Below are 9,632 nucleotides of genomic sequence, written 5' to 3' on the forward strand. Positions count from 1 at the left end.
TCACGGATTACCGAGTACGTACCTAACGTTCTTTCTTCGAGATCCTCGCCAGATCGTACGAGAATCGGATAAACGTTCCTTGGAAAAAGTAGATACGTACAATGAAGCGTGATCGGAGTGAACCATTTTCTGGTAGGTAAGAAGAGAAACAGAGAGAAACATAAAGATAAAGAAAGAGAGAGAGAGAGAGAAAGATAGAGAGAGGACTCTTTTCTTTCTCTGTCCTCTCTACCCTCCTCAACTCCGTATCTTCTCGCTTACCCTTCTTCTTCTTCTTCTTCTTCTTCCTCCTCCTTCTCGCGACTCTCCAGAGTCGTAGAACTGGTTTTACGCGCGACCGATTCCAAGGCGTATAATGGCGCGAGATAGAGAGAGAATATCCGCGATCTTTAACGACGTGCCGTCCTCCTCTCTTCCAAAGAGGGCCGATTTGTCCGATCGAAAGCATCGGATTTCATTAACGATCCCCTCGGATCGATCGACAAAACCATTTCGTTCCTTCCCTATAGAACTTCGACGATCCTTCGACGTAAGAACTTTCGTCGATTTGACTCGATAGGATTGATTCAATCGAATTGATCGATCGATCGATCGATCGATTGATCTATCGGAATGAGAAATTTAAACGGCAGGGATCGTCTTTATCGAAGTTGAAGGATTTTGAATTTAACAACGGGGAAATTGAAATCTTTCAAATCGTTCGCGTGCTCGTTCCAACGAAAATCGAAATATAGATATGTTTGACCGGATCGAAGATCAAAATTACGTTCGGTGGTTCGTTTATCTCGCTTCGCGATCGGCTTTGGCGATCGAATCCGCGAAGAAGGTTGGTACGCAGCTTTACAACGACCGTTACTCCATCCTGATGGACACACACTATAATTAACAGCATTCGAAGAACCGTCGAAGAGCCAACGATATGTGTATACATCGATGTATGTAGATATGTATATACGTATGCGTACATATATATATATATATACTTATTTATTTATATATATATACATATATGTATATAAGAAAGTAAGAAGGAGAAGGGGATCTCTCAATGGAAGAAAAATGCAATAACCTTTTAGCATTTTGCGAATGCCGATGAAATCTAGCGACCATCTCTCTTTCTCTCTTTCTCTCTTTCTCTCTTTCTCTCTTTCTCTCTCTCTCTCTCTCTCTCTCTCTCTCTCTCTCTCTCTCTTTATCTTTTTCTTTTATCCGTTACATCGTCGAGGATGCCGTTGATGAAGAAGATTTCGAGATTTCGTCGTAAACTATCGACGGAAGGACGCCCACGATTTCCATGTTGGCAGTTTCCGGCCTTCGAGGACATCACGGAAATATAGATATTTTCACGTTGCACTCGTCGACAAAGACTATCTCATCTTCTTTTTCTTTTTCTTTTTCTTCTTTCTTCTCTTCCTTTCTACCACCTCCACCCTATCCGTTCGCCTTTTCGCTCAATTTCACGCACGAACGACGAGAGGTATTAGGATTCTTATCTTTCTCTCTCTCTCTTTCTCTCTCTCTCTCTCTCTTTCTCTTTCTCTTTCTTTCTCTCTATCTCTATCTCTCTTTCTTATTATGAAAGTCCTCGGTGACAATAGCTCTTTACCATTTAATCGACCGTAATTGCTTTCTTGCTTCTCATACGTCATCATCGTCGTTTACCATCCGTGAGAGGATTCCAAGAGGAGGTTACTCTTTTATCTCGATATCTTGCAATATCATCGTTTAGCCGAACTTATGTATGCTGAGAATCAGGCACAGCTTTCACGTATAGTTTATGTGTACTCTGTTGAATCGAATAACAGAGAAAACGAAAAATAGAAAGAGAGAGAGAGAGAAAGAATGAAAAATAGAGAGAGAGAAAGAGAGAGAATTTCGTTAAAACGAGGTATTAAAATCAAAAAATAAGTATGTAAGAAGAGAAAAGGAAAAACATAAAAAATGTTGGCTTCAAGCTTGCCATCTTTACGCCAACTACCTGGGGCTTCTTCCCTCTTTTTTAAGACCGAAAAAAGACCCCCCTGTTATCGCTTCTTCTTCTATCGTTTACCCTCCCGTGGTGCTTTCCAAACGAGAAAAAGAAAAATTGCTTTCGGAAAACTCAAAGATTTTTGTGTGTGTATATATATGTATATATATATATATATATATATTCTTTCGAAGAAAGACAAGAATTTTATTCGGCTTGTTCGAAAACTTTTGAATTATTCCTAATGAAAATGTCAATAGATATATCTCTCAAATTTATTCGACAATATTAATAAATCACACGAATATATTATCCACAGATATACAGGCATATAATATATTTTATAAGTATATCGATATTATCAAATAAATTTGAAAAACGTCTTGAAAATTTATCTAAGCGTGTGCCTAAACTTAATAATAAAATTAAAGAAACAAAGTAATCGTACGCCCATTTTTATATATTCTTTATCATCGGAAATACATAGATTGAAACTAAATATAACAAAACGAGATAATATCGCATACATCGTGCTATCTCATAATGCGTGTTAAAAAAGACGAACGATTACCTTCTTTCATAACTTTTGTCAGAAACTACATATACAGTATTGCTATAAATAATCATTTCTAATCATTTAGCAATCATCTTTAAATATTTCGTAACATTCGGAATATATTAAAAGAAATTAAACGAAGCTAACAATAAATAAGTACGAATTAAATAAGACACATATATCCCAAACAAAAGTATTTTTTGCTTTAACTAATTTCCTTCCTTTCCGTTGCTCGTACTTCCGGTGAGGAGAAATAAAGAGCAAGAATTTTTTCGTCGTCGTCGTCGACGACGTCAATGTCGTCGATGTCGTCGTTGTCGTCTATTTCCAGCCTGGCACATTGTTCCTAATGAGGAAATAAATCGTTCGCTTTAACGTAAACGATCGTAGCCTCGAGGATAGCAAGGCGCAACAGCTCAGCAAGAGAATTTACGTCGTTATCGAGGCATTCGGCAAAGGATTATACGCGTCGTCCACACGCGTGTCTCTCGCTTTTATAACGATGCCCTAAAGGGAGCGAGACGTTTGTCCGAGCAACGTTCGTCGATTCCTTGTCCCTACCTCCTTCACCTCCATCCTCCTGTTCGTCTTTCTCCACCCTTTTCCTCTTTCTCTGTTGGAACTTGGAATTTAAACTTTGCCGTGTATCGAGCAACGCAAAGAAAGACTCGCAGATAAACTCGTTCGCCAGAGTGTATAATTCTGATCGTGAAAGTGCGCAGAGTTTAAAGCTCTCTTAGGTGTGTACACATACGTAGATATGTATGTGTGTGAGTGTATGCGTGTGTGTATGACGATCTAAAGAATTTTCCGCGATAGAGAAAGAGAGAGAGAGAGAGAGAGAGAGAGAGACCAGACGCGGCGAAACGGACGCGGAATAGCTACGAAGCTAACGTCGTTCCTGCCCTCGTTAATTCCGCCTATTCTAATCGTTATTTCTGATACGCGAGCTTAATAGTACACCGCGAAGGACTTTCTAAGCCGTACTGGACTCGGTCTCTCCTTGATTGACTGCGAATATTCGCCACGCGGAATAATAAATTACGTGAAAGAAAGTGCGAGAGCTTGTGGAGCTCTCTCTCTCTCTCTCTCTCTCTCTCTCTCTCTCTCTCTCTCTCTTTCACTCTCTCTCTTTCTCTCTTTCTCTCTTTCTTATCCTTTTCTCTTTCTCACTATCTCATTCTCTCCTTCCTCCTTTCAATGCGACAATGCCTAAGCTATATTTGTCTCACTATCCATGCACTCGTCGACACGCTACAGAACGCACGTAACGTATCGTACGAAGCAAACATACCACATGTATATCTCTATGTATCTACACACACATCCACCCACATACACGCACCACACACACACACACACACAAAACACACAATACACGCGTTTAGTAAACAAAAAAAAAATAGTCGAAAAAGAAGAAAACAAAAGAAAAAAAGATGGAGAATATCGGTATAAGCTTCGAAGGTTCGAAGATGAGAAAAATGTCGTCGGGAAAACTATTCGAAGTGGCAACGTATGTACGTAGGTACGTACGAGGAATAAAAGCCGGATCGTAATACCTCATACATCTCATACATAAATATCTCATACATCGTCCAACGAGATATACAGGCGTTTAAAAGCGTGGAAAGTACGTAAGAAGAGAAAGAGAAAGAGAGAGAGAGAGAGAGAAAGAAAGAAAGAGAGAGAGAGAGAGAGAGAGAGAGAAAGAGAGAACGAAAAAAAGAGAAAAAGAGAAAGAAAGATCTCTCTGGGAAGAGACAGAACGTCGTCTTTAACGGCTCCCGGCGTCTCAACGAGAAGAGTTAGACTCGCGCGAGTCAGTCAGCTAACGCGCGCGCGCACACGCGCGCACGAGCGCAAAGTTTTGCACGATTTTACGTTGCGTCATAAATGCGGGATGTAAATCACATGGAGGGACGTTGGCGAGCCGTGTAAAGACCGGCCAGGGAATAAAAGAATGCAGGACCGAAGGTACGCCGAAGGATCCGACTTATAAACCATCAACGCCATTTCTTTCGCGTGGAACGGATATTCCCATCTATTGCCATCTCTACGACGACGATCCTCTTCGAGTAAATGGATATCGTTAGTTCCAAGTCGAAATGTCAAAAGAAAGATAAAAGAATGGAGGAAAGGAAAATAATTTTGATTTCTTTTCAACGATGCGAATATATAATAAATTCGATAGGACGTTAATCGTTTGAAAAACAATTCCTACGAATAATTCGTAATTTGTTACGTTTAGAAAAGTAATCGTTCGATATTGTAATTACTTTCGTGATAGAACGGACAGAGTAATTAATGTACGTACGAATGTACGTTAGTAGGAACGTAAGAACGTAGAAACGTAGGAACGAACGAACGAACGAACGAATGAACGAACTAACGGCCCTAGCATAGAACTAACTCGCTTTAGATTACGTTCAATGTCTCAATCGATGACGGCAGCGTGCTTGTAACTGGTAGTTTAGATAAAAGGTACGATTAGAAGGGGTGATTTAAATCGATGATTTCTATCTAATTTCCGTATCGGCAACTTGCTTTCCACCGAAATCTTCTTCTCTTCTCTCTTATCTAGTCCTTCTCTTATTCGATCGATTAAATTGTTTTTACAACAAGAAATATATACGCACACACACACATATATATATATAAAAGACAGCGATATATATATATATATATGACAAAGATATAAGAATGTTAGTTTTAATCGCGTTTTATCTAACGACAAGCACATAGTTTTGAACGATGAATGAGTATACTCGTTGACAATACACGTCCAGCTTCGACAAATCAAAGAGACAATCTTATCTTCATCCACACAACACTACCGTGGACCTCGAACCGTGCATATTAGCACAATCAGGTATCTGTCCGTCTATCTTTTTTACGTTTTCGGAACACGTAATCGTTCTGTTTAATCGTGCGTTTGATAATAGCTTCGAAGGAAAGTCCATTCATAAGAGGAATGCTAAAGTCTATCATTTCAAGGGAGAATTCAATGCATTCGAAATATCCGAATTTCGATTAGTTTAATCGATTGTTATAAATATATAAGAGACAAAAAGATGCCTTTATCCTGCTAAAAACAGCAACGAGGCCTCTCACCGAGAGACGAACTCGCAGAAATAACTTGCTCTCCCGGCTTGAATTAAGGAGTCCGTGTGCTTTCTCTCTCTCTCTTTCTTTCTCTCTCTCTCTCTCTCTCTCTCTCTCTCTCTCTCTTTCTTTCTCTTATTCGATTTGAAAATTTCGCAATCGGAGCAGTGACTCTTGAGAAGCAATTCGCTCCACTAGTAGAGAGCTACCACTCGGAGAACGCTACTAGGCGACAGATAAATACTAGGAATGTAAGGGACAATAGAGGAACGAGGTCCGTAAGATACCGGAACCGTCCTCTATTCCATAGTAGTGTATCGTGGACTCTATTTTCCTCGACACTTCGTGACTCCTGACTAGATTTACCGGACACGAGAGAGAAAGAGAAAGAGACAGAAAGAAAGAGAGAGAGAGAGAGAGAGAGAGAGAGAGAGAGAGAGAGAGAGAGAGAGATATTCCGTCCAAATAACATTGAGACTGACCATCTCTCACTGGAAATGCTTACGTGCTTTCGAGCACGTAGGATATATTCAGGATAGTTTTACACACACACACACACACACACGTACGTACGTATGTATGTATATATGTATAAAGAAGATTAAAAAAGAAAATTAGAACTTAATCGAAGACAAGCTTTATGGGATGCAAGACAAGGAAGAATAGTAAGAGACAATGGTTTACAACGATGGCATAGCCATGACGAATGCGAACGAGCAGTAGGTAGACGCAGCACGCATAAACGCAATGTGCATACGCCTTCCTCCTCTGAAAGGTTAATCGATATAAAGTTATAAATACCTTGCTGCTTCTACACGCACATCTCGTTGCCGTAGTGCCATTAGTCTCTCGAAGAATGTTTTCTTATTTTTCTGATACTATTTAATCTCTTCGTAAGACTTTATTGTCTAATTCTAACTGATATCAAATGATTTTTACACTCTCTTAGAGTATATATATATATATATATATATATATATATATTTTTTTTTTATCTTGATCGAAAGTATTATTTTCATTTTATTTCCGGACATACACGTCTCGGCTGCGTACAAGTCAGGAAACGTGCGAAGAAGCGTGACTAGTAGAAGAAAGATTTTAATCGATAGGGAATTCCAAGAGGATGATGATCCTCCTCGATGACGTCATCGACTATAGAACACTCCGTAGAATCCTAATCAGGAATTTGTATTTGAAAATTCCTACCTCTCTCTCTCTCTCTCTCTCTTTTCGAAGAACTTAGATATCTCTGTTGTTCGATCGATCGATATGTGCATCGCTCTTTCAACGAATGTCTTGTCGACGAATGAAGAAATAACAACGAAATTTCGAGTTCGATTTCCTTGTATAAATACTGAAAAAAAAAGAAGAAGAAGAAAAAGAAAAAGATTTCTTGCCATTTCTTTCAGAGACTCGTCTCGTACGACCCCGATGTTCGATACGAAATTGTCAACAGAGATCGTCGTTATCTCTGTTCGTTTAGAAAAGTCTCGACGAGTGGCTCTTGTCAAACTATAATGATTCAAGATGGACGAGAGCCGTAACTTATATCCCTCTCGTGAGATAGTAAAGCAGTTAACCTTATGTTCCTTCGCACTTTCGCACGTTACTTTCACGATAATAGAAACTTATTGCTAACGGAGTTAACGCTTCTCTAATAACAGTAATACCTTATCGGCAAGCTTACAATTTTCTCAGATAGTCTAACACGAGAAAAGCGTTATAACAATAGATTAGTAATAGCGTATATTAAATGACGATGCTTCCTGGTAAACAAATTTCTTTTTCTTTTTCTTTTTTTTTTTTTTCATTTTAAATACGAATAAGAAAATCACGATATAACTATTACAAGTAAATGTTTCACCCTGTATATTTATATATATACTATAGTATAGATATATCTTCGATGCACGCAAATCCCTTCTTTAGCCTTCCCCGACCGAAAACATTGCAATGACCGTTTCTCGGAAAGAGAAAGGAAGAAAAGAATACAAAGAATCTCGAAAAACTCGGCCGGGTCCTTCGGTTCAGAACGAAGGAGCGACGAACGAAGCGAATGGTGAAACACGGCAGTCGACCCATGGAATATTTATATTGCATAGTAAGAACGTACATACACACGCGCGAAACGCAACAAGAAGAGACGAGATCGATCCTTCGTTCTTATTGATAAGCGATGCGTCCCTGAAGACGATGATAAATAATAATCGGAGCAAAATACAGGTGGTATTTACATTTCTTATGAGTTACGAACGTTAAAAGAAAAAGAAAGAAAGAAAGAAAGAAAGAAAAGAAAAAATAATAAAACGAAAAGAAAAACAAAAAGTAAATTCCTACGTCGATAGAACACACTACGACGGATATTCGTAGTTTTTAAGAATGTAAATAAAAAACAAGCAATTTTTAATCTACCTGGGTAATAGTTTATATACATATATATATTTTTCAAATAGTATATATATCTAATCTTATATATATATATATATATATATATATATATATATATATGTATATATGCAAAATGGATAAAAGTGCAGAAAAATAAATGAAGATAACTTACCCAAATATCGCAGAAAGCTTCTTTCCCGGCGAATCGGCCAATCCTCGCGGAAGATCCCAATATGAAAACAAAGTTGAAGAAGAGAAGGAGAAGGATAGCGAGCGTCCACGTGCTCGCCCACGACGACGAGTCGAATAATCCAGTGGCAGGAGAAGCGACGTGCGTGAATGTCGAAGCATCAGAGAGACGACGAGCTTTCGAGAGAGAGAAAGAGAGAGAGAAAGGAAGACAGAAAGAGAAAGAGAGAGAGAGAGAGAGAAAGAGAGGGAGAGAAATAGATAGAGATAAACAAATAGAGAGACAGATAGACACAGAAAAGTCGTCTTGTTTCTGTTTTTTGTTTTTCTTTTTTCTTTTCAAAGCAAATGCACTCAGATATATTGTAAAAAAAAAAGAGAAGAAAACACTACGTCACTTTTTTCGTACCGTACATAACATTAAAAATCGCACTGTAAACAACAATAGAACAACACGCGATATATATATATATATATATATATATATATATATATGTATTTATGTCCGATTTATGTATTTATGTATTCATATAGGTATATGCTGGTCGTTCTTCGGACGATGATCGATTTGGCGCCAAATTCGAACGGGTCCCGTTCGAGTTCGACGCACTCTCCTTTTCCCCCCGATACCTTTCGAATTCCAAACGACACCTTCGATCTCGTGTCGCGATTACCGACGAATCCGCACGAGGAGGAGACACGCTCGACGTAACCGCAAAAACAGAAGGCGATCTCGTGACTCCCAAATCGATGGTGGGACACGCTCGAACAAACCGCAACTACACGACGAAAACTTTAAAGGAAAATTTCGATACGAGAAGATGTACGTAGATTTCTATATATAAATATACATATGTATATATATATATATACATAAATATATATACTTACAAATTATATACATATACATATATATACACATATATACATATATCAGTATATAGAAGCACGTGTGTATCAGTTTTCGATGATCGATTAAAATGAACGAACGACAAATCGGAAGTTGAGAAGGATGCACGATTTTAACCGGCAGCGCGAAAAATAAGATCCGACGAGAAACAACTAGCACGAACGCCGCGGCGACACTGAGAAACGACCAACTCGCCGTTCGTTCGCTCGGCACGCCGATCGCGCCGCGCGATACGCTCCTCTCTCTCTCTCTCTTTCTCTCTCTTACTCTCTTCTTCGTAAGGTCCTCCCACTCTATCTCACTCGCTCAAGCTTCCCCCACCTTTTAGCTGAGCTAGCTCCCTCGCTAGCTCCCTCGCACCCGTTCACCGCACACCCAGTTCTCTTATACTCTTTCTCTCTTTTTCTTATTCATCCTTCTCTTTCTCTCTTTCTCTCTCGCTCTTACGAAGTCTACCAACCAGCAACTCTGGCGGGAAGAACGATGCTCCTCGTTCTCTCTCTCTCTTTCTCTCTCTC

The 9,632-nt window shown here is 39.1% G+C and overlaps 1 protein-coding gene across 1 annotated transcript in view; it reads right to left on the reverse strand.

The window, feature by feature from the left end:
* LOC122629556 overlaps positions 1-8,436 on the reverse strand; it is a 170,615-nt gene extending 162,179 nt beyond the window's left edge. Inside the window, exon 1 of the mRNA XM_043813093.1 lies at positions 8,188-8,436. The gene's annotated coding sequence lies outside the window, so the exon portion shown is untranslated. The remainder of the gene's footprint in view (positions 1-8,187) is intronic.
* Between the last annotated feature and the right edge of the window lie 1,196 nt (positions 8,437-9,632).

Source organism: Vespula pensylvanica, chromosome 5 (genome assembly GCF_014466175.1).
Source record: "Vespula pensylvanica isolate Volc-1 chromosome 5, ASM1446617v1, whole genome shotgun sequence".
In the NCBI taxonomy this organism is placed as follows: Eukaryota; Metazoa; Arthropoda; class Insecta; order Hymenoptera; family Vespidae; genus Vespula; species Vespula pensylvanica.